The following is a 26579-nucleotide window of genomic DNA, read 5'->3' as shown; positions in this document are numbered from 1 at the left end:
TTAGACTAGTAATTAACCTGTCCCTTCCCCTCATCTGCCCACCTGACTACTGAAAGTCCCCAGAGTCTGCTTGTTAGTGGGACACCAGCCTTCTGCAAGGCACTTATTCTCTGGTTATGAACCTGTTTAAGAAAAATCTATGTATTTGCACAGAACCATGGGAATATAGACATGAAGAGGCTTAAGTGATCACAACCCACACTTTTTTTTTTTTTTTTTTTTTTTGAGGCGGATTCTTGCTCTGTCACCAGGCTGGAGTACGGTGGCGCGATCTTGGTTCACTGCAACCTCTACCTCCTGGGTTGAAGCAATTCTCCTGCCTCAGCCTCCTGAGCAGATGGGACTACAGGCGTGCACCACCATGCCCAGCTAATTTTTATATTTTTATTAGAGACGGGGTTTCACCATGTTGACCAGGATGGTCTCGATCTGGTGACCTCATGATCTGCCCACCTCAGCCTCCCAAAGTACTGGGATTACTGGCATGAGCCGCCACGCCCAGCCAGCCCACACTTTTTATCAGATGAGGAACTAGAGAATCTGAGAAGACAGGTGGCTTATCCAAGAGTTCATACTGGTTCAAGAATAAACCAGATTCTGGGGCCTGTAACTCCCATATGGGTTTTTCTCGAGTTATGGAGACTTAACATTGTGAGACACAAAATAGGAAGAAGCAGAGTGAAGCTTTTTATAAAGTAGGAAAAGAAATAATGTTTGTACTATGTATTATGGCACTTCAAGATCCACCATTGGGAGTGTCTACAACTTCCTCTGCATAATTTAGAGGCTGAGGCAATGTACCTCAATTCAGTCCAGTTTTCCATCCAAGAGGTGCAAGCTCTAAAATAAAGGAGAGGAATATTCTTTATCAGTCACTCAACTTAATCTCAAAATATTGTGTGCTCCATACTTGATCTTCATTAGGGCATTGTGGGCAGGTGCTTACTATATGCTAAGCTATTTAAATACAGATGCTCCTCAGCTTATAATGGGGTTATGTCTGGATAAGTCCATTGTAAGTTGATCCACACATAACCCTATTACAAGTTAAAGAGTGTACTGAATGTGTATTGCATTTGCACCATTCTAAAATCCGTGTGTCCCATATGTAAAGTCAGTTGCATCTGAAAAAGCCTGAAACGTGCATATTCTTTGATCTAGCCGTCTTGTTCTAAACATCAAAATAAAGTCAAAGTAAAATCAAAATATAGGCAAGTTGAACTGTCATAAGTTGGGGACCATGTGTACTCTGATAGTCAATGTTATGTATCAACTTGACCAAGTTGCAGATATTTGTCCCAGATATTTGTCCAGCCGTTAATCTGGTGTGTCTGTGGGAATGTTTCTGGATGAGATGAACATTTGAACTGATAGACTGAGTAAAGCAGATTCGCTTCCCCTATGTCAGTGGACTTCATCCAATCAATTCAAGACCTGAATAGAACAAAAAGGCTGAGTAAAAGGGAACGACTCCTGTCTGACTGCTTTGAGCTGGAACATCAGTCTTCTGGCCTTCAAGCTCGATTGCAAATATCAGCTCTTCTCGAGTCTTGAGGCTACTGGTTTTCAGACTAGAATTTATACCATTGGCTCTCCTGGTTCTTAGGCCTTCAGATTTAGACTGAAACTACACTATCAGCATTCCTGAGTCTCCAAATTGCTGACTGCAGATCTTAGGACTTCCCAGTCACTCCATGTCATAACCCTCTTCCTTTTACACTCTCCGTGTGTGTGTGTGTGTGTGTGTGTGTATATGTATACATATGAACAGATATATAATATATATAATTTATATATATATGAACAGATACATTCTATTGGTTCTGTTTCTCTCTAGAACCCTGACTAATATACAGTCATGTGTCACTTAATCGGATATGTTCCAAAAATGTGTCATTAGGCAATATCGTGATTTGTGAACATTGTAGAATATTCTTACACAAACCTAGATGATTTGCTGCACACCTAGCCTGATGCACACCAAAGCTGTATGGGATAGCTTGTTGCTCCCAGACTATAAACATGTACAGCATATTACTGTACTGAATACTGGAGGCAATTTGTAACACAATGACAAATATTCGTGTCTCTAAACATAGAAAAGACATAGTAAAAATATGGAATTATAATATTATGAGACCAGTTGTATATGTGGTGTATCATTAACCAAAATGTCATTATGCAGCACATGACTGTATATGTACATTTACACTTAATCCTCACAAAGACCCTCTGAAATAGGTACTATTGTTTTTATTATCAATCTAACTTTAAAACTGGGAAATTGTACATAAACTGGTTAAGTTACTCGCCCAAAGCTACACACTGCCTCTGGAAGGAGTCTGAATTCACCCAGAGACCACATGCTCCATCTGTTTGATTCACATTCTCCTAATTGTGTCCCAAAAGTCTGAAACATGTGCATATTCTTTGATCTAGCCATCTATCCTAAGAATTTACCCTAAGTAATAATCATGGATGTATTAGAATATATCGCAAAACATTTGTAACAGTAAAAATATCTAAACAACTTAAATGCTAAACAGTAATAGGCGATTGGTTAAATGTTCTATGATGTAGTTACTCAGTGAAATACCACCTTCTTTACAAACCATGCCCTCAGGGACTATTTATGTACTTGGGTGATCACTCAGGCTATATTGATGAGAGTAAAAGGCCTGTTACAAGCCTGAGAAGAGATGGTAACTAAATGTACTGTATGCTCGATGAGACCCTGAAATTGTATTTTACCATGTTTCCTTAGGCTTGTAGCATGCCATTTTTACTTCTATTCTGAAGGAGAAAAAGGAGACTAGGTAAAAACTAAGAAAACCTTAATAAAGGCCGGGCACAGTGGCTCATGCCTGTAATCTCAGCACTGGGATTACACACATCCCTGTTTTTAAAAGTGAAATCTGCCTTCTATAGAATACATTCCCCCACAGAAATATACTACAGAAAACAGATCTAATAAAGTGGAGTTTTGTTCAAATGCGTCCCTCACAATAATGCTTTAATTTGCTGAGGAACATATGATTGATCCTAGTTCACCTGCTACACATGCATAGGCAGTGTGCTTCTCTAGCACACTGATTAAAACGAATACCCAGAGGCTCAACATGATTTCTTATTAATCAGAACATACACAACTTTGTGAAAGGGACCACGGAGTCATTCTCTGCTCCAGGGTGAACTGGGACACAGGTATGGAACCCTCCAGGACTCTGTTGGAAGAGTTTTTCTTCTAGGTGTTTTTTTTTTTTTCTCCTGTTATAACTGTCCTTTCCAAGATTAAATGATGCCTAGGATATCACATGGTTCAGAAGAGGTTGAAAGGGGGAGTTATTTATAAACCTTGAAGGTTCTAGGAGGTTTGGGCTTAGAACACTTTGGACTCAGAGAAGGTTGTGGGGTAAGGTGTGGTCTAATCTTGTTGATGGAAGTCCTAATGTGTCCTGAAAGGTTTCTGGTCATCCCTGCTTTAGGGACTCAGGGTTCGTTTCAGGACCCTTTGAAGTGTTGGCATTGCTGGCTCAGTCCACTGGCTCTTTGGCCTTCACCTGTCTGCAATATGGTTACAGCTGAGATGCCAGGAAAAACACGAGATGAGTCTGTTCAGCTCGAAGCCGACTCAACTGGTTTCTACCACCTCAATTCAAACTAGGAATGAGATATTTTTCTTCCTTTGCTTTTTAGGGCAATTAATGTTCCCACATATCTCCCTTTTTCTTGCCATTTCTTAGCATCCTAAACACTAATTTTGCAACACAATGTTGTAAATTCTTTGCATAGTCACTATCTCAGGTTGCCCTTCCTGTTCATAAGACAGCCACGTCATTTGAAGATTTCTATAGATATACATCACCTCTGGTAGATAAAGGCATGTTTCAGAGACTATCCTAGCAGGAATATATACTTTTGAAACCAACTAAATCTGGCTTTGCTCCTGTTTGTGGTACTTAATTTCTCCCTGTAGCAGGAGAGTAGTGCCAACGTGCCTGGAAAATCAAGTTTCAAACCTCTATTGCATTTTAAGCCATGTTTTAGAATCTTAGGGTCAATTAATATTAGAGTTCGACAAAATCTCTGCTCTCAAACAAAGTTGTATACCAAAGCTCAATAAGTAAACCAGGTAAATGTTAAGGTGCTTCAGCTGAATCCAGGTCAAGGAGCCCAGAGAATCTAATGCAAACCTGGCAGCTGGCGGATATCCAAGAAACTCCCTGGGCTTAGTAGTGTACAGCGTGAAAAAGAGTGATCTCAACCATGTCCTTCATTTTAGGGATGTGATATCTAAATTTGGTGGGTTTTATTTCAAAGTCACATGTTAAATTAGTGGCATTGTGAGGGAAACATTTGAACAAAACTCCACTTTATTAGCTCTATTTTCTGTAGTGTATTTCTGTGGGGGAATGTTTTCTATAGAAGGCAGGTTTCACTTTTAAAAACAGGGATGTGTGTAATCCCAGCAATCTGGGAGGCCAAGGCAGGTGGATCACCTGAGGTCAGGAGTTCGAGAACAGCCTGGCCAGCATGGGGAAACCCCGTCACTACTTAAAATACAAAAATTAGCCAGGCGTGGTGGCACACGCCAGTAATCCCAGTTACTCGGGGGGCTGAGGCAGGAGAATTGTTTGAACCCGGAGGTGGAGGTTTCAGTGAGCCAAGATCACGCCACTGCCCTCCAACCTGGGCGACAGAGTGAGACTCTGTCTCAAAAACAAAAACAAACAAACAAACAAACAAAAAAACAGGACGTGAAAGGAAAGAGTTTGCAAAAAATGTGCCAATCGCAATCCATTTATGTTTATTCATATTATTTGACTTTGTCATTTTCTTCGGTGATTTTTTTTTCCTTGGGTCGTTCTTATTTCTAAATCATTATGCTTATTATATGAAGGAAGCAGTCAGCCTCATGTTTATTCTCTGGTAGAGAAGAGGAAAACAGTAATTTTTGAGCATGAATGCATAATACCATACAAAGTTTATGGAAATGGCTGTAGCTTCTCTAACCTTTCCCCTTTCGTACATACGTGTTTCCATGTTCACTTCATTCTCCCTTTTTCCCCCTTTAACGCTCTTTGTATTTGTATCCCTCCTTCCCTCTGCCCTTTTTACTCAACTCATTCCCTACATCACAATCTGTGGTTTGTGTATCTGGTCATAGTTTTCACCCTATTGAAAAATATGGCTGGCCAAGTACATGTTAACAGGAAAATTCTAGACAATCCCTTTGTACACAAACCTCACTGCTTAGCTTCATCTGTGCAGATTGCTATATACTCAGCCCTGCAACAGGGAGACCACACTGCAGCCTTTAGTAGGAAAAGGACTGGAATGACAGTACACTGCAGACACTTTCATAAGTTGCTAAAGTGTCAGTATAGCATCATGGTAAAGCCTCTGCAATCAGCCTGCTTAGGTTCAAATCACAATTCTATCACTTACAAACATATAACCATTTGGATAGTTATTTATGCACTTTAAGCCTCATGTCAGTTATCCGAAATAGTATATAATATTACCTACCTTTAGTGTCATCATGAGAATTAAATGATTTTTGTGACATAAAGTGTTAAGTGTGGTGCCAGACCTTGGCAAAGTTGGTAATTGTCCCCTTCATTCCTTCCCCCCTTTCACCTTCCTTCTTCCCTCCCTCCCTTCCTTTCTTCCTTCCTTAATTCCTTCTGTCCTTCATTTCGTCCTTCCCTCCCTTTCACCTCCTTTCCTTCTTTCCTTCTTTCCTTCCCTCTCTTTCATGTGCCTTCTTTCTCTCTTCCCTTCCCTCCTGCCCCTCACCTTTCTATGAGGGCATAACTGGGAGGGTTGATAGAATGGATACCTAACGCAGCGATTCTCAAATATAGGCTTTTAACCAGCAGAATCAACATTACTTGACCTGAAAACTTGTTAGAAATGCAAACACTTAAGTCTCACCCCCAAGCTTCTGATTCAGAAAATCTAGGTTTAGGGTTTAACTGTCTATGTTTTCCTTGTTGTTGTTGTTATTGTTTGTTTGTTTTTGTTGTTGTTTTGTTTTGTTTTTGAGACAGGGTCTGGCTGTGTTGCCCAGGCTAGAGTTCAGTGGCACAAGCTCAGCTCACTGCAGCCTGGACCTCCTGGGCTCAAGTGATCCTCCTATTGCAACCTCTGAAGTAGCTGGGACCACAGGTGCACTACCACAGTCAGCTAATTTTTGTAGTTTTGGTAGAGACAGGGTTTTTTCACGTTGCCCAGGCTGGTCTTGAACTCCTGAGCTCAAGCAATCCTCCCACCTTGGCCTCCCAAAGTGCTGGGATACAGGCATGAAGTCACTGCGCTTGGCTAACAGTCTATGTTTTAACCAGCCTGCCAGATGATTTTGAATTTGAATATTCTGGTGAGAGGTTTTAAGTCATGCAAGTGATTCTCTGCATTCAGTCAAGGTAAAAAGGGAAAGACCTCAGCTTACACTGTGGTTGAGCCTTATGACAGGACATACAAACACTATTAATATTACTAGAGAAGCAACCAGCACCATTTTGAATGGCTCAGTCTGTTGGGGGTGTGCCTTCTACTCAAGAAGTAAATAAGGATCGGAAAAATAGCACTAGTATCAACTGCCATACAATTATTTAGTCACTCTTGGGTAACTAAACAGCATAGGTGTGTTGATCAAAATGCCCTTGAGTAATTGTCAGTGGAAGTTTGAACTCTCCCCAATTTAATAAGATACTGCTACAGGTATTGATGAGGTACAGGGAGCAGCTAAATGGACTGTCTTTCATTGTCTTCCTTGAGGGTTCTAATTCTTTGGTTTTCTGGAGAATATTATAGGATAGCATGTTTATCGGAAGTGAGACTTGGGAGACTTGTGTGATCTCCGAACTATGACAATATTCACAGATATTCAGATCCATAGAAGACTTCAGGAAATTGTCTTTATGTTCAAAGATCTCATAGAACATTTAGTTGGATACACTTCCCACGTACATCTCTCCATTTGATATAGAGACATTATCTTCTCAAACTTTCTTTTTGGTCTTTTACGGAAGAACCTGTTAGGATATTCTCAAGATTTGTTCTAGTCACAGGGGGGCGGGGTGGGGGTGTGTGTGGAAGAGAAGTAGCTCTAGATCATTTAATTTGAGAGTTAGTTTTTTGCAAAAATACTTTGTGGTGGATTTCTGATGCCATTCCGCATAGGACTTTTATTATTATAATAGTGTTTTGTCTTTTTTTTTTTTTTAAGATTAGGAAAGTATATTCACCACAATATTTGTTGTTACTCACTTGTTTTCATGCATCTTTTCCAAAACAACTATATTGTCCTTATCTTGAAAAATGAAAATAATAGCTTTAAGATAAATCCTTATGATAGTTTTGCTCTCGTTAGATAGTGACGGAGGGAAACAAGAAAAGATCTATGCATTGTCTTTGAAAGTCAAGATTATTATACTAAATGTTTTTGAAACATTTTGAAAATACAGCAATATTTATTTATAATACTCAACTATATTACAGTTACTGGATCTAAATGAGAAGTTTGTTCATCTGTAAAGTATTTGAATGCTAATGGTATTCTTCTAGTCTAGTACATTCAAATAAAACATAACGTGTGTTACATATGTAAGTTAAAAATGTTCAGTAACCAAAGTAAAAAGGTAAAGAGAAATAGGTGAAATTAATTTTAATAATACATTATCTTTAACCTCTTTTCATAACATACTCTCTTTAACTCTTTAATATGTTTAATAATATATTCTTTTTAACCTTATATACATATAACATTGTCATTTCAACATGTAATCAATATAAAAAGTATCAATTAGATATTTTATGTTCTTTTTTCATATTAAGTCTTTGAAATTCAGTGCGTATTTTACACTTACAGTACATCTCAGTTTGGACTAGATGCATTTCAGGTTCCCAATAACCATACGTGTCTACTGGCTATCATATATTTATCATGGCAGATTTAAACTTATTAAAATGATAAGTCTATAAGATATCTTCTTAAGTAAATTTCTCCCAAGTATAACAGATATCAGAGGTAATATACACCTGCAAATAATTATTGCTAAAGTAAAATTTGTTAAGCTATTGACTGTCAGTAATTAAATATGTTCAAGAAACAGTTTTTCCTATTACTCTAAAATTGTTCTTAAAACCAGCATTGCAGTTCAGTAGACAAGCGCAGATATTTGAAATAAGATGTTTCTATACTACCTATGTTTAAATTTGATGAGCTTCATCCAGCACTGGATTTTATGGATTCTGATATATGCTATTCACATTTCGACATTTATGAACACAGAGTACATCTTACAATTAATGTTTTCATTTAATATAATCGTACTTTTTGTTTTCCTGAAACTGAGTTGGAAATCATCACGGAAAATAGGTTCTTCTCAACACAGGAAGAGTTGTCAGACATTGTATAGTTGTGTTTTTGAGAACTTGCTTCAACACTTGAGAGAAAGATTTCCTAGAGCTTTTCTTAACGATCAAAATTAAAAGGTGGAAATATCCAAACAATAAACAACGGAATTAAGCATTGGCCTTGGGTAAGAGAAGATGAAGGAGATAAGACACAACTTTCTGTTCCAGCTCCACTTTAACCACAGGGAACATAAATATATGGGACCTTGTAGTATTTAACCTTGTTAATATCTACATACTGTTTTACAGTAGGTGCTGGAACAGAGCTTCACATTCTTTTGTGGGAGGAGGTAGTCATCTCTGGATGGTGAAAATATTCTCTAAAACAGACTCCACAACTACAATGACTAATATAATGTGTTTTCTATGCCACCATCCTCTGTCAAGGGGCATCACAGGTGACTGGCCTATATTCATGTAAAAGTAGAACTAGACGCCAATCAATGTGCCCTATAAATACCCAAGTCCTTAAATACCCTTAGCTAGTAAAGGTAAAAGATGCAAGAAAAAGAGGACTGGGAGAGTAGACCAAATTTATAGCTCTTTCAAAGTCTATTTAAATATTTAAAACCATTCATTTTTTTTTTGTTAACAGTTAGATTTTAATTCTCATATATGTCACATGTTTCTTTTGCAGAATTGAAAACATTTTTTAAAACACCCATTTCAATAATATTGCATGCAAGGTAAACAAGAGGTTAGAATAACTAGTACAACATAATGCAGCTTGACTAAAACACCTCATCATAATACAAGTACATCTTCTTTTACATTTATGCAAAGTGAAACATTGTTTGTCTCTCTCCGGAGTCCAGAAAAATCTGTGGGGTAATTGTTCATTGCCCCTCACACCTTGTTTATATTGCATGTCTTCTATTTTAATAACCCCAATAAACAGATGGAACCACAAAAACACAGCTGGGATGGCTCGCTCAGTTGGTCAATGGCATCAGAGAACTTAAAGTGCCTGACGCTGCTGACTTTTCCAGAAAACAATCCTCTTGTGAGGGTCAGGGTCTAGAGAGTCCACGTTGCTGTACATGCTCTCTGTGTTTAATTCCAGGTAGCATGACAAAGTGCAAGCGTATGACAAGGACTTTCAGTGTGACCATCGGCTGGAAGAGGCCAAGTGCGTGCAGCTCCCAGGGGAGTGGCACATGCTCCTTTTGTGGGTTCACGGTGGTTTGTGGCTTCACTTCCCTTAGGGGTTGTTTTTGTTGTTCTTCTCTCAGGGCCACATTTTATTTTGATGTTTTAAAAGAGAAAGAAAAGTTCCAAAAACCTCCTTTTTCATATTTCCTCTTTAAGATCCAGCAAAATTTCTAAAACTGGCCTTTTCCAGATGGCTTGCCCAGTATTGCTGAGAGTTCGAGACACCTCAAGCTCTGGGCTCAACAGCGAAGGTTCTTTAAATGTGCCTTTCATCCTTTAGTTTCTGTCACTAGATGATGGGTGACCACCCTCATCTCTCTCTCTCTTTTTTTTCTTACTAAAGATGGGATTACTGGAAATATTTCATGAATGGATATATGCTATTGATTAATCCATTTAATCCATTTAATCCATTTAACTAAACATCCACTGATGGATGTGGAGTGTTTACAACATTTTTGCTCTCATAACAGTGCTTGACAATGTAGGCATTTTTCAGGTTTTAATCCAAACAGGGTTTTATGATACTCACCATTATACCATCAGATACGTTTTCCCACTGACACGGTTTGGCTCTGTGTCTCCACCCAAATCTCACCTTGGATTATAATCCTCACAATCCCCACGTGTCAAGGGTGAGACCAGGTGAAGGTAATTGCTCATGGAAGCAGTTTTCCCTCATGCTGTTCTTATGATAGTGAGTGGGTTCTCAGGAGATCTGATGGTTTTTATAAGGGGCTTCCCCCTTCGCTTGGCACTCACTCTGTCCTGCCCCCCTGTGAAGAGGGTGCCTGCTTCTCCTTTGCCTCCTGCCATGATTGTAAGTTTCCTGAGGCCTCCCCAGCCATGCTGAACTGTGAGCCAATTCAACCTCTTTCCTTTATAAATTACCTAGTCTCGGGTATTTCTTCATAGCAGTGTGAGAACAGACTAATACACTCACCTTTTGAATACATTATGTGAAGTACAACAGTTTTTTCCAAACCAAACTAGACCTTGCTAAATCCTTTACTATAGACCCCCAGATTGAGAGTGACGGAAAAAGAAATAGATCTGAATCAAATTTGCTGTTTTTAAGAAGTAGGGTAGGGAAGGGACCAATGTGAGATGTACAAAAATTGGCTCCCGAAGTACAGAAAAATAAAGATTTGACTTGCCTACTCCTGGCATACTATTTGTAGGTTCTGGCCAACATCTGCCCTTCTCTGAGCCTGGAGCTTCTCTCTTTAAAATGGGAGATAATTGCTGGGCAGCTAGAGCTCACAGGCACACCGCATGATGAGTGAGGTCATGTTAATAAAGCCCTGGGAAAGAAAAGCAATGTGAAACAGCAGGGCTATTACCATTCCAAGATGATTTTATACAAGTAAAGCTTAAGTTCAGTGTGATGATTAACAAGCTATTAGAGCCAAGTTATTGATTCCTCTATCTTTAGAGTAGCTAATGCAGTGTGCACCAATAGGCCACAGACCCCAAGCTTTCCTTCTTCCTGTTCTCCTGTTCTTTGTAATGATGCTTTCCTTAGGAAAATGCAAATCACTTCACATACACAGTGCAACATCTTTAAGGCAGGTGCCAGGAGAGAGGAAAAACACCTAAGCTGATTTTGTGTTGTTTTTATTAATTTTTCAGATAATAAAGATTACTGCAGATACATAAAAAATCAAAACATAAAAAGTAGAAACAAAAAGTCAAATACTGCATGTTCTCACTTATAAGTAGGATATGTACACACAGGCATAAGAGAACGGAACAATAGACACTGGAGACTTGGAAGGGTGGGTGGGTGAGTGAGCGTGATTGAGGGATGAAAAATTACCTTAGAGGTACAGTGTACATTATGTGGATGATGATTTCACTAAAACCCCAGACCTCATCACTATACAATATATCCACATAACAAAACTGCACTTATACTCATAAACTTATATTTAAGAAAAGAAGTAGAAAAAAAGAAAAATTTTTAAAGCAGAAAGAGGAAAAAAAGTAAAGCATCATCCCAATTTCTTTCACCCTGAAGCAGCTAGTTTTGCTAATATAATCATATATATATACACATATCTATCATATACATATGCACACATATATATGATATTAAACCTGTTTTATAATTTGTTCTTTGTTCCTTTTCTAACATATGCCTCACAAAATAATATCACTGATAGTTTCCCATTTCAATTAATACAGCTATCAATATAATTTATCAGCAAAATGTTTTACGGATGTGTGTACAGTTTTGGTTAATCCATTTAACCAAAATCCTGTTGATGAACATAGAATATTTACAACATTTTTACCCTCATAACAATGCGCTGATGAACCTCATACATTCATCTTTGAGCTTTTGACCAATTTTCCCTCTGTGATAAATTCCTGGAAGTAGAATTCTTGGGACAAAAGATTTAGAGATTTTGTATCTTTAAACATATTAGCAGTTTGCCAACCCAAAGGGTCGTATGAGATTACTTTCTGCCCACAGTGTAACAGAGTGCCAGCTTCTCCCAACAACCTTGCCGACATTGGGTATTGTCAATTTTTTGGCTCTTTGCCAAGCTGATAGGAGAATGGAATGTCTAATGGTTTTTGAATTACGTTCTGACTGTGCTGCATCAGACTGTAACTGAATGCAGTTGTGATGTGTCAGGGGACCTGGTTTAACTCATAGCACACTGTTTGAATCTGTGTAATAACTAACTATGATATAATCAGGGTTTCTTGCAGTTTTGAAAAAGAAGCCAAACTTTCACATGGTTTAAATTACTCTCTCATTTACACTCTCCATGTGTGAGATCACCTGGGAAGCCCTTTGGAGATGCCCCAAATGACCCAGTACAAGTTGTCAACTGCACTCTCCATGAAAGAGAGATTATTCTGGTCCAAATCCTACGTTCTAGAGGAGCATCTTGGAAACAGCACTGCCCTATAACTGATATTGCTCCATTGGGTGGCCTATGGATTCAATTCACCGGGAAGTATCAATGTCTTTGCATTCAGCAATAATATTTTCACGGTTTCTATGTGTTTTAAAGGTTATTGTCTCCAGGACAGGTAATTGAGGAAGCCTCACACTTCATCAGAGGCCATTTCATCTTTATTACACAGCCACACACAAGGCAGCATTTTCTCCTTTCACTGATGGATTATGTCAAGATTTACAAGGTCTGGTCTACATGAAAGCAAACACATGTTTGGGCAAACAGTCAAATAATTCAAAGATACAGGGTCAGCAGGATCCTAATATAGAAGTCAGGACTTCCAGCCTGGGCAACAAAGTGAAATCTTGTCTCTACAAAAAATACAAAAAGTTAGCCGGGCATGGTGGCTCTCGTCAGTGGTCCCAGCTACACGGGAGGCAAAGGTGGGAGGATTGCTTGAGCCCCAGGAGGTGGAAGCTGCAGTGAGCCACGTTCATGCCAGTGCACTCCAGTCTGGGCAACAAAGCAAGACCTTGTCTCAAAAAATGATAATAATAAATAATAAAAGTCACAACTTTCTCCTCTTCTACATGTGCCAGAGACCCACCAACTAACCCACATACACACATATACACAGACACACAGACACACAGACACACACACGATATACTTACTCCTTTCTTAAAATGTTGCTTTCAAATATTTGCTTTGCATGCAGTTTTCTATGAAGACATGACCAGTTTCAAGATTATTTACTCTAAGTTTTCTGACTGGTTGTCAGTCAATCAGTTTAGAACCCTGCCATAACATATTTTCCTCAAATTCCTTGCAGATACTGGAGTAATAGGGAATGCAAATGTTATTTCGAGCCAATATTTGGAAAGTTCTTATTTGGAATTCTACAAGTTTATGTCTCTTGCTCAGTTCCTAAGCCCTTTTTCTAGATAACCATCCAGAACATAATCATTCAGCAGCTATCCTGGTACATTCGGCTGACTTGGTTAGTTGGGTCTGAGCAGTACATCCCTGAGTTCTAACTTGGGTTTCTCAAACTCCTTTTCCTTTGGGTTTCTCAGACTTTTCTCTCAAACTCAAACTACCTTCTCCAGTCCATCGCTAAAGCTAGTATGACCTTTGCTCTCTCTCCATTTCTTGACTTGTGACATCCACAGTAGCAACATGAACTTTACATTGTAGGCTAATGTGAGCAGGTCACTCAGCCTGAAAGCACTCACCCTGGGCCTCTAGAGCTAAGTTGCCTCAATACACTTCACTATGGCTACTCAGAGTATACTCACCTTGAATGTTTAGAAAAGGTATTCTTTTTAGGGTTCAATGAGATCAAAAGCACGGATACCAATTTTGTGGTCAGAAATCAGGAAAATCCGGGAAATGAAGAACGAAATGAGGCCTTACCATTTTGATGCAAAGATCATATTCGAGGGAGTCAGGAAATCTGGTTTAAGTCCCAGATCTGCCTCTTACTAGTTTTAGTATCTTGGGCAATTCTAGGCTGGACATGGTGGTTCACACCCATAATCCCAGCACTTTGGGAGGCCAAGGCAGGAGAATGCTTGAGTCCAGGAGTTCAAGACATGCCTTGGCAACATAGGAAGGCCCCATCTCTACAAAAATAAAAATTAGCCAGGCATGATGGTGCATGCCTGTAATCCCAGCAACACAGGAGGTGGGAAGATCACTTGAGTCCAAGAGATCAAGGCTGCAGTGAGCTATGATCCGCCACTGCACTGCAGCCTAGGTGAGACAGTGAGATCCTCTGTTAAAACAAAAACAAACAAACAAACAAACAAAACAAACAAGCAAAAAATTGGAGGGAATTTAGTTCACATATTTCAGTCTTTGTTTCCTCATCTAGAAGATGTAGTAAAGATAAATGAGGTCATATATGATTGTCCCTGGCGTAGTATTTTGGTGCTTATTGAAAAGCAGCTATTATTTTAAGTCCTTTGCCTACATTTCTATGATTTACTATATATCAGTAGCATTTCTCCAGCCCATCTTGGCTAGGCAAGTACCACTGAATGTGAAGGAAGCCAAATAGAATGATACTATCCAAGCTGCAAATAAACAAATAAAAGAAAACATCTAAATGCATGCCTCTTTGGAGTGGCATTTGCATCAGTTGCCAATATCCATAGAACAAATGCCTTCAGGCAGGAGAAGTTGGGATAATGTCAATGTTTTTAATAGCTATAGTAGAGTCTTATTTAGAAAGTAGTAATTATCTCTCCATATTGATTTTTTTACGTCCCCTCAATAAATCTAGAAGAAGTGTGAAGACCATCTGTAAGTGTGATTTTTACCAGGATCAGACTCTAATTTGCAATGGCTATGTGTCTGTTTGATTTAGCTCAGGGGTTAGCAAACTACAGCACACAAGCCAAAACTACCTCCCCCCATCTATTTTTATAAATAAAGTTTTATTGGAACATACCCATTTCTTTATATCTATGGCTGCTTTCATGCTACCATGGTAGAGCTATTTAATTGTAACAGAGATCTAGAGCCCATATTGCCCACAGAGCTGAAAACATATGCACTATTAACCCTTTGCAGAAAAAAAAAAAAAAACTTGCTGACTCGTGATTGAGATTATAGTAGTATTATTTCTGATTGATTAGGTAGTAATTGGTCCCAGCATGGAAAGTTTCTAATATTGAAAGTCAAATGATAGAGGAGCTAGAGGCTTAAGAAAAGTATACATGAATTTATTTATTTGGAATAGGAAGGGAAACATCCCTGGTATCATCATGATGGCATACAGAGGCAGGGCTGAGAGCTAGAACACAGAAACTGCTTCGCTAGAAGCAGTTTCTCGGGCTGGGTTAGAGTGGGTAGAAACTGGATCATCCTGCCACAGGTCCAAGTAAACAGGATTTGGCGCTCTACATAATAGCTATAAAGAAACATAAAGGTGATTTCTCCAAGTGTTATGCTAGGTGAGAAATATTTAATAAATAAGAGAAATCAGAATTGGTCCCATATTGAAAAAGTCTGTTTTGGAGCCCAGACTAAATAGACTGTGCAGCAAGAAATGAAAGGTCAATTTAAGTCACTCGTTTAGGGCAAAATCATGACTTAGGAAATCATGACTAGATAAATATCCAGTGAAGAGTGGGGAGAGAAGATTTTTTATTTTTAATTTATTTATTATTATTATACTTTAAGTTGTAGGGTACATGTGCATAACGTACAGGTTTGTTACATATGTATACTTGTGCCATGTTGCTGTGCTGCACCCATCAACTCGTCATTTACATCAGGTATAACTCCCAATGCAGTCCCTTCCCCCTCCCCCCTCCCCATGATAGGCCCCGGTGTGTGATGTTCCCCTTCCTGAGTCCAAGTGATCTCATTGTTCAGTTCCCACCTATGAGTGAGAACATGCGGTGTTTGGTTTTCTGTTCTTGTGATAGTTTGCTAAGAATGATGGTTTCCAGCTGCATCCATGTCCCTACAAAGGACACAAACTCATCCTTTTTGATGGCTGCATAGTATTCCATGGTGTATATGTGCCACATTTTCTTAATCCAATCTGTCACTGATGGACATTTGGGTTGATTCCAAGTCTTTGCTATTGTGAAGAGTGCTGCAATAAACATACGTGTGCATGTGTCTTTATAGCAGCATGATTTATAATCCTTTGGGTATATACCCAGTAATGGGATGGCTGGGTCATATGGTACATCTAGTTCTAGATCCTTGAGGAATCGCCATACTGTTTTCCATAATGGTTGAACTAGTTTACAATCCCACCAACAGTGTAAAAGTGTTCCTATTTCTCCACATCCTCTCCAGCACCTGTTGTTCCCTGACTTTTTAATGAATGCCATTCTAACTGGTGTGAGATGGTATCTCATTGTGGTTTTGATTTGCATTTCTCTGATGGCCAGTGATGATGAGCATTTTTTCATGTGTCTGTTGGCTGTATGAATGTCTTCTTTTGAGAAATGTCTGTTCATATCCTTTGCCCACTTTTTGATGGGGTTGTTTGTTTTTTTCTTGTAAATTTGTTTGAGTTCTTTGTAGGTTCTGGATATTAGCCCTTTGTCAGATGAGTAGATTGCAACAATTTTCTCCCATTCTGTAGGTTGCCTGTTCACTCTGATGGTAGTTTCTTTTGCTGTGCAGAAGCTCTTTAGTTTAATGAGATCCCATTTGTCAATTTTGGCTTTTGCTGCCGTTGCTTTTGGTGTTTTAGACATGAAGTCTTTGCCCATGCCTATGTCCTGAATGGTACTACCTAGGTTTTCCTCTAGGATTTTTATGGTATTAGGTCTAACATTTAAGTCTCTAATCCATCTTGAATTAATTTTCGTATAAGGAGTAAGGAAAGGATCCAGTTTCAGCTTTCTACTTATGGCTAGCCAATTTTCCCAGCACCATTTATTAAATAGGGAATCCTGGCTGGGCGCGGTGGCTCAAGCTTGTAATCCCAGCACTTTGGGAGGCCGAGACGGGTGGATCACAAGGTCAAGAGATCGAGACCATCCTGGCTAATATGGTGAAACCCCGTCTCTACTAAAAATACAAAAAACTAGCCGGGCAAGGTGGTGGGCGCCTGTAGTCCCAGCTACTCCGGAGGCTGAGGCAGGAGAATGGCGTGAACCCGGGAGGCGGAGCTTGCAGTGAGCTGAGACCCGGCCACTGCACTCCAGCCTGGGCGACAGAGTGAGACTCCGTCTCAAAAAAAAAAAAATAAAATAAAATAAATAGGGAATCCTTTCCCCATTTCTTATTTCTCTCAGGTTTGTCAAAGATCAGATGGCTGTAGATGTGTGGTATTATTTCTGAGGACTCTGTTCTGTTCCATTGGTCTATATCTCTGTTTTGGTACCAGTACCATGCTGTTTTGCTTACTGTAGCCTTGTAGTATAGTTTGAAGTCAGGTAGCGTGATGCCTCCAGCTTTGTTCTTTTGACTTAGGATTGTCTTGGAGATGCGGGCTCTTTTTTGGTTCCATATGAACTTTAAAGCAGTTTTTTCCAATTCTGTGAAGAAACTCATTGGTAGCTTGATGGGGATGGCATTGAATCTATAAATTACCTTGGGCAGTATGGCCATTTTCACGATATTGATTCTTCCTATCCATGAGCATGGTATGTTCTTCCATTTGTTTGTGTCCTCTTTTATTTCACTGAGCAGTGGTTTGTAGTTCTCCTTGAAGAGGTCCTTTACATCCCTTGTAAGTTGGATTCCTAGGTATTTTATTCTCTTTGAAGCAATTGTGAATGGAAGTACATTCCTGATTTGGCTCTCCGTTTGTCTGTTACTGGTGTATAAGAATGCTTGTGATTTTTGCACATTAATTTTGTATCCTGAGACTTTGCTGAAGTTGCTTATCAGCTTAAGGAGATTTGGGGCTGAGACAATGGGGTTTTCTAAATATACAATCATGTCATCTGCAAACAGGGACAATTTGACTTCTTCTTTTCCTAACTGAATACCCTTGATTTCTTTCTCTTGCCTAATTGCCCTAGCCAGAACTTCCAACACTATGTTGAATAGGAGTGGTGAGAGAGGGCATCCCTGTCTTGTGCCAGTTTTCAAAGGGAATTTTTCCAGTTTTTGCCCATTCAGTATGATATTGGCTGTGGGTTTGTCATAAATAGCTCTTATTATTTTGAGGTACGTTCCATCAATACCGAATTTATTGAGCGTTTTTAGCATGAAGGGCTGTTGAATTTTGTCAAAAGCCTTTTCTGCATCTATTGAGATAATCATGTGGTTCTTGTCTTTGGTTCTGTTTATATGCTGGATTATGTTTATTGATTTGCGAATGTTGAACCAGCCTTGCATCCCAGGGATGAAGCCCACTTGGTGGATAAGCTTTTTGATGTGTTGCTGAATCCGGTTTGCCAGTATTTTATTGAGGATTTTTGCATCAATGTTCATCAGGGATATTGGTCTAAAATTCTCTTTTTTTGTTGTGTTTCTGCCAGGCTTTGGTATCAGGATGATGTTGGCCTCATAAAATGAGTTAGGGAGGATTCCCTCTTTTTCTATGGATTGGAATAGTTTCAGAAGGAATGGTACCAACTCCTCCTTGTACCTCTGGTAGAATTCAGCTGTGAATCCATCTGGTCCTGGACTTTTTTTGGTTGGTAGGCTATTAATTATTGCCTCAATTTCAGAGCCTGCTATTGGTCTATTCAGGGATTCAACTTCTTCCTGGTTTAGTCTTGGAAGAGTGTAAGTGTCCAGGAAATTATCCATTTCTTCTAGATTTTCCAGTTTATTTGCGTAGAGGTGTTTATAGTATTCTCTGATGGTAGTTTGTATTTCTGTGGGGTCAGTGGTGATATCCCCTTTATCATTTTTAATTGCGTCGATTTGATTCTTCTCTCTTTTCTTCTTTATTAGTCTTGCTAGTGGTCTGTCAATTTTGTTGATCTTTTCAAAAAACCAACTCCTGGATTCATTGATTTTTTGTAGGGTTTTTTGTGTCTCTATCTCCTTCAGTTCTGCTCTGATCTTAGTTATTTCTTGCCTTCTGCTAGCTTTCAAATGTGTTTGCTCTTGCTTCTCTAGTTCTTTTAATTGCGATGTTGGAGTGTCAATTTTAGATCTTTCCTGCTTTCTCTTGTGGGCATTTAGTGCTATAAATTTCCCTCTACACACTGCTTTAAATGTGTCCCAGAGATTCTGGTATGTTGTATCTTTGTTCTCATTGGTTTCAAAGAACATCTTTATTTCTGCCTTCATTTCGTTATGTACCCAGTAGTCATTCAGGAGCAGGTTGTTCAGTTTCCATGTAGTTGAGTGGTTTTGATTGAGTTTCTTAGTCCTGAGTTCTAGTTTGATTGCACTGTGGTCTGAGAGACAGTTTGTTATAATTTCTGTTCTTGTACATTTGCTGAGGAGTGCTTTACTTCCAATTACGTGGTCAATTTTGGAGTAAGTATGATGTGGTGCTGAGAAGAATGTATATTCTGTTGATTTGGGGTGGAGAGTTCTATAGATGTCTATGAGGTCTGCTTGCTGCAGAGATGAGTTCAATTCCTGGATATCCTTGTTAACTTTCTGTCTCGTTGATCTGTCTAATGTTGACAGTGGAGTGTTGAAGTCTCCCATTATTAATGTTTGGGAGTCTAAGTCTCTTTGTAAGTCTCTAAGGACTTGCTTTATGAATCTGGGTGCTCCTGTATTGGGTGCATATATATTTAGGATAGTTAGCTCTTCCTGTTGAATTGATCCCTTTACCATTATGTAATGGCCTTCTTTGTCTCTTTTGATCTTTGATGGTTTAAAGTCTGTTTTATCAGAGACTAGGATTGCAACCCCCGCTTTTTTTTGTTCTCCATTTGCTTGGTAAATCTTCCTCCATCCCTTTATTTTGAGCCTATATATGTCTCTGCGTGTGAGATGGGTCTCCTGAATACAGCAGACTGATGGGTCTTGACTCTTGATCCAGTTTGCCAGTCTGTGTCTTTTAATTGGAGCATTTAGTCCATTTACATTAAAGGTTAAGATTGTTATGTGTGAACTTGATCCTGCCATTATGATATTATCTGGTTATTTTGCTCATTAGTTGATGCAGTTTCTTCCTAGCCTCGATGGTCTTTACATTTTGGCATGTTTTTGCAATGGCTGGTACCGGTTGTTCCTTTCCATGTTTAGTGCTTCCTTCAGGGTCTCTTGTAAGGCAGGCCTAGTGGTGACAAAATCTCTAAGCATTTGCTTATCTGTAAAGGATTTTATTTCTCCTTCACTTATGAAACTTAGTTTGGCTGGATATGAAATTCTGGGTTGAAAATTCTTTTCTTTAAGAATGTTGAATATTGGCCCCCACTCTCTTCTGGCTTGGAGAGTTTCTGCCGAGAGATCTGCTGTTAGTCTGATGGGCTTCCCTTTGTGGGTAACCCGACCTTTCTCTCTGGCTGCCCTTAAGATTTTTTCCTTCATTTCAACTTTGGTGAATCTGGCAATTATGTGTCTTGGAGTTGCTCTTCTCGAGGAGTATCTTTGTGGCGTTCTCTGTATTTCCTGGATTTGAATGTTGGCCTGCCCTACTAGGTTGGGGAAGTTCTCCTGGATGATATCCTGAAGAGTGTTTTCCAACTTGCTTCCATTTTCCCCCTCACTTTCAGGCACCCCAATCAGACGTAGATTTGGTCTTTTTACATAATCCCATACTTCTTGTAGGCTTTGTTCATTTCTTTTTCTTCTTTTTTCTTTTGGTTTCTCTTCTCGCTTCATTTCATTCATTTGATCCTCAATCGCAGATACTCTTTCTTCCAGTTGATCGAGTCGGTTACTGAAGCTTGTGCATTTGTCACGTATTTCTCGTGTCATGGTTTTCATCTCTTTCATTTCGTTTATGACCTTCTCTGCATTAATTACTCTCGCCATCAATTCTTCCACCTTTTTTTCAAGATTTTTAGTTTCTTTGCGCTGGGTACGTAATTCCTCCTTTAGCTCTGAGAAATTTGATGGACTGAAGCCTTCTTCTCTCATCTCGTCAAAGTCATTCTCCATCCAGCTTTGATCCGTTGCTGGTGATGAGCTGCGCTCCTTTGCCGGGGGAGATGTGCTCTTATTTTTTGAATTTCCAGCTTTTCTGCCCTGCTTTTTCCCCATCTTTGTGGTTTTATCTGCCTCTGGTCTTTGATGATGGTGATGTACTGATGGGGTTTTGGTGTAGGTGTCCTTCCTGTTTGATAGTTTTCCTTCTAACAGTCAGGACCCTCAGCTGTAGGTCTGTTGGAGATTGCTTGAGGTCCACTCCAGACCCTGTTTGCCTGGGTATCAGCAGCAGAGGCTGCAGAAGATAGAATATTTCTGAACAGCGAGTGTACCTGTCTGATTCTTGCTTTGGAAGCTTCCTCTCAGGGGTGTACTCCACCCTGTGAGGTGTGGGGTGTCAGACTGCCCCTAGTGGGGGATGTCTCCCAGTTAGGCCACTCAGGGGTCAGGGACCCACTTGAGCAGGGAGTCTGTCCCTTCTCAGATCTCAACCTCCGTGTTGGGAGATCCACTGCTCTCTTCAAAGCTGTCAGACAGAGTCGTTTGCGTCTGCAGAGGTTTCGGCTGTGTTTGTTATTGCTCTGTCCCCAGAGGTGGAGTCTACAGAGACAGGCAGGTTTCCTTGAGCTGCTGTGAGCTCCACCCAGTTCGAGCTTCCCAGCAGCTTTGTTTACCTACTTAAGCCTCAGCAATGGCAGGCGCCCCTCCCCCAGCCTCGCTGCTGCCTTGCCGGTAGATCACAGACTGCTGTGCTAGCAATGAGGGAGGCTCCGTGGGTGTGGGACCCTCCCGGCCAGGTGTGGGATATAATCTCCTGGTGTGCCTATTTGCTTAAAGCGCAGTATTTGGGTGGGAGTTACCCGATTTTCCAGGTGTTGTATGTCTCAGTTCCCCTGGCTAGGAAAAGGGATTCCCTTCCCCCTTGTGCTTCCCAGATGAGGCAATGCCTCGCCCTGCTTCAGCTCTCGCTGGTCGGGCTGCAGCAGCTGACCAGCACCGATCGTCCGGCACTCCCCAGTGAGATGAACCCAGTACCTCAGTTGAAAATGCAGAAATCACCGGTCTTCTGTGTCGCTCGCACTGGGAGTTGGAGACTGGAGCTGTTCCTATTCGGCCATCTTGCTCCGCCCGAGAGAAGATTTATCAATGGCCATAGGTTGCTGTGAACTACAGAACTGAAGCATGAATGTATGAATAAAGTGCTGTATTGATGGACAGATGTGTGCATTCTTATGTATATGCCATAAAAAATCTGAATCAATTTCTATTTGAAATAGAGAAAAGCTAGTTCAGATGTTTGAATCTTTTCTGACGCAAAATATTGTGTAATTCATAAACAATTCCTTGTGTTTTAGTTTATAGTATGTCCAGAATATAGGACTTGTCTACTCTAATGTATAAAACAAAAGAACTTCAGGTTGATTTGTTTGTTAAGTAGTAGACATTCTCTTAGGATGTTTATGTTTGTGAAGATGATAAATTGATGAATACATCCACAGAAAATGTAGACATAGGCCCTTCTCTCCCAGCTTCAACAACACACCCTACACACACACACAATGCCTTCCTTCTAACCTTGTCTATACTGTCTCTACAACACACAAAGCATATGCCCAGGATAAGCTTCTTTTTCAACTGCCTATCAGGCTTTCAACATGTGGTTTGAAAAGATAGTGACATTGCTATGCTCTGACATACACCGTAATGTCAGTACAGCAGAAGCAAGTGGAAGATTCTACTTTTCCGATAAAGATCAGTTGCTGTTTCCTGTCTTGAAGACGAAAGTTGAGCAAATGCAAAGGTCATCTGTGTTTATATTAACAATGTAAGAGTTACACTACATTTTCGCAACAACATCAGGTCATTATTTATCCACTTGTCCTTTTTTTTAAATCATTCCTTTGAACTGCCTGCGTTTGCTTATCGTGATATTTCTCAGTCTGTAAACAGCCTGAGTAGCTGTTCTGTTTCTCTAAATAGAGTCTTAGGTCATTTTATTATGCAGAATTATAAGTCATCAGAATGCACCCATCTGTTGTCCCTCCGCATCTGGGCTAACTTTAACTCTTTAAGCCCATAGGAAAAGTAGAAAGCCCATTATGATATGAGTTTGATAGCTTTTTGCTACCATACTGCTTTCCAGCATATGGTTTTCCCTGAAAAATCACAAGGACATCTTTACAAATGTCTTATTTTGCTTTGGACATGGCATTAAACATGGTGGATCCTCCGCCTCCACTTGGCTCTTTCTGATTTTCTGTTACCCTAATTATCCTTCCTGGGATCACAGCTGCTCAGAGCCTCATCTTATCAATTTAAAAAACCTCTAAAGATGTGAAAGCTGCCTTTCCAGTGGTCAACAAGCAGATCTCCATAGCAGAGGAGCTGCAATTGGGGCAGAGAGCCAAAGACAGCTTGTGCCAACAGCCTTGTCAATATGCCAATCATCTTGTTCTATTTTATTACATGTATGATTTGATTTTCTTGCATGTACGTTTTAGAGGTGACAAAATATTGGTAAACCTGTTTTCAATCCTTTTGATTACCTTCAATTTGATAACTCCTTCAGTAATGAAGAAAAAATGGGCTATTGTGTTTGAATTACATTTATCAAATGATTCTAAGATTGTTCTAATGTGTGTGACAGGATAAGCTCTCTTTTAATCGCCAATTAGAGAAATATGCTCAGTATCAAAGAAATGGAGAAATGCTTCATTATTTACATTGGCTAATGTATAAATACAATATGAACAGGGGAGGTTTCAACCCTGCAAACATTTTCTTCCAAGTTGCTCTCTGTTTCAGCTAGAATTGGCTAGATTGTTCAGTGGTCACAAACTACCCCAAAATCTTAACAGTTTACAACAACTGAAGTTTATTTTCTAAATATACAACATCCAGTGAGTGATGGCCAGTGTTGGTTGGGGGTTGTTCTCCACATCATGACCCTAAAGGACTGACAGCGTTGGAGGAGTCTCTCTTCTAATATTGATGTTCACCATGGCAAAGGCAATGACCATGGTGAACCACATGCTACATTTTAAGCTTCTACCTGGATACCACACAAGTCACTTCCACTCCCATTTTGGTGGTAAAGCAAGTCAATTCAAGTCTGACTTCAGCGTCTTTGGGAAATATAATTCCACCGCAGGAGGGGAAGCAGATATGGGTGAAATGTAATACAACTCACCTCTTCATTGAGTCCTAGTATCATTGCTTTATTTGAGTGAAATCTTTTTTTTTTTTTTTTTCCTTACAGATCCTCTTTAAAACATTAGCCCGGAAACAGTATCTGTAGAAATCAACTTTGTTAGTTCTAAACAGGGCTTTATTATTGGGATGTGTTGTCTGCCTTTGTTAGCAGATTTCAATCATAGCCCTGAATGGAAGACACATTTTAGGGCTGTTGCTGCTATAGAACTCCAGGTCTTTCTGCTTACGGGTTTCACACTTACGTGTGAAGGTAGTACACCCTTGGCCAAAAGAACCAAGGCTGCTCAGTTAGCTGCTGGTTGTCCTCCAGCAAATTCCTAGAACTAAATGCCAGGTGCTGAGGTGTCACGACTCCGCAAGTCCTAGAACCTGTGCTTATTACAGCGCTCTGATAATTCCCGGTTATTGCATCACTCCCTGATGGAAACCCAGCTTTTATTTCAGCAAAAGTAATGGATTGTTCCAGACCCCTGACCTCCCTTGAAGATGTCTTTTTCTTGGATCTGGCCCTGTATATTTTCCAGTTGGCTCAAGACCTTGAGAAATTTCTACAGACTCTCTCATACCAGGTAAGTGTTTGTTTGTTTGTTTGTTTTGCTTTTGGGATAGGACCTAGTCATATTCAGTCCACATTGGAAAGCATAAATTAATGTAACATATATAAGCTTGTTCATTCCATTCCATGTGTTAGGTTTTCATTAGTGAACACTGACTGCAAAAATACCAAAGTACAGCCTTATGCAAGCCAACAAGCCAACATAGTCATGTTGGACTTTAGTGATCTGAGGGTGGAATTAAAATGAAGTGTGTGTGTTTTGTTTTTTTTTTCAAGTCAACTAAATGAACAGGCTGTACGTTTTACAATATGAATTGGGTTGTAATATACAAAGTATTTATCCAAAGTTACTCTTCTCTTTTTTTTTTTAAGAATGACAAGACCCAAATGGGAGAATTAGACCAGAAGCAACAATGCCCTGGAGCTTAGTGAAATTGACCAAAATGTGAAGGTAAGTGTTTTCAGAACCTGGTTTCCTAGGACCAAGTCTTAGCCTCATCAAACATAGTCACAGTCTCCTCTTACCACTTTGGCCCAAAGGCTGTGAAGACTTTTGCCCACTGACTCAGCTTCTCTTGCCATATACTGATTACTAATGCCAGTAAAATACCTAGGCACCTTGGCAGTAACTTACACAGATATGTATATTTCTAATTACAGGGAAGTTGTTAGAACATGACTTGGATTAGAGATACACAGCTAATAATTCAAGAAGAAATAATGCTTTTTTTTCAATAGAGGAAGATAAAAGCTTCATTTTAATAATTTTTCCTCCTTTCTCTCCCTTTCTGTTTTAATACTTACACATGGGTAATATCATAAACTGGCAATACAAGAAGTTCTCGCAAACAGTGTGCCCATTTCTCCTCAGAAACTGGACATCCTACATCTGTTATATGGTTTACCATCCATCCACTTCTTTGCTATAGCTCCAGGTCCAGAATTCTTTGTCATGTCATTGCTCTTTACTGATACCATGTACATTTCTAAGAAATAAATGTAAATTAATTAAAATAATTTAAAAACACATATCCCTATGGTGTATGTGCATACATTTTGCTTTTTCTAATCTTATGTTTGCAGTTCAAAAAGGTTAAACCTGAGTGTGGTACGTGTGTGTATGGAAACTGAATGCACTGTAGGTTCAAACAGGCAAGGAAGTTACTTAGTAACATCCTGTTCTTGACTGTGCTATCATAATTTGCATTTTCCAATAAAGTGTTTTTCCAGCCTTAGGACAGTGCTACTATTATTGTTGGTGGATTTTGTAATGTAAGCTTCACTCATTCAGTGTCAAAATCACCTAAGGCCAAATTCCCATTCCACAGGAATTCTCTTTCAAGGGATATCCTACCCTTCAAGATGCCCTTAAGAATTCTCGATTCCTTGAATATAGAACTATTTGTGCTTACTCATAAAATGGGGAATGTTATAATATTTCTCTTGCTTCACTGTGTCCAAGGAAGTAGAGAAATCTGGTACCATATTTATGAGCAGCAATAAACCATGTGTTTTGCTTTTTCCTAAAACAAGGCTGGCAAACTGTTTAAGAACACATGTGCAGAGCTTGGGCACAGGGTGAGAGTTTGGTGGTGCAGAGTGAGGCTAGGGATGGGCGTGTGGGGAGTCTGATAACCTGATATCAAAGCAATTCCATTCAGACTTAGGACTGAGCTTCTCCCAGTCATCCAAGTCATTTTTACTAATATCTGACAACGTGCGAATGTTGTGTTATGTTCAACACTGAAAATAAGGACTGTGCTTTTCCTTTTGTCTAAATGATGATTAAATGATAAAGCAGCTATGGAAGTATTGACTAATGAAGGCATCCATTT

At 39.6% G+C, this 26579-nt stretch overlaps 1 protein-coding gene across 6 annotated transcripts in view; it reads left to right on the top strand.

Annotated features, from left to right (window-relative positions):
- The window catches only part of LOC105476616 (neuregulin 1), a 1125049-nt gene that overhangs the window by 752649 nt on the left and 345821 nt on the right, over window positions 1–26579 (top strand). The window contains exons 1-2 of one of the 6 annotated variants that reach the window (XM_011732713.3): window positions 22357–24757; window positions 25117–25195. The exons of 4 other annotated variants lie outside the window; for them this stretch is intronic. The gene's annotated coding sequence lies outside the window, so the exon portion shown is untranslated. Of the gene's footprint in view, window positions 1–22356; window positions 25196–26579 lie in introns of those variants that run through there. One more of the 6 variants, XM_024791167.2, reaches the window with a different exon arrangement.

Source organism: Macaca nemestrina, chromosome 8 (genome assembly GCF_043159975.1).
Source record: "Macaca nemestrina isolate mMacNem1 chromosome 8, mMacNem.hap1, whole genome shotgun sequence".
Classification (NCBI taxonomy): Eukaryota; Metazoa; Chordata; class Mammalia; order Primates; family Cercopithecidae; genus Macaca; species Macaca nemestrina.
The sequence above is the reverse complement of the archived record's forward strand: the minus strand, read 5'-3'. Positions and strand labels throughout refer to the sequence as shown.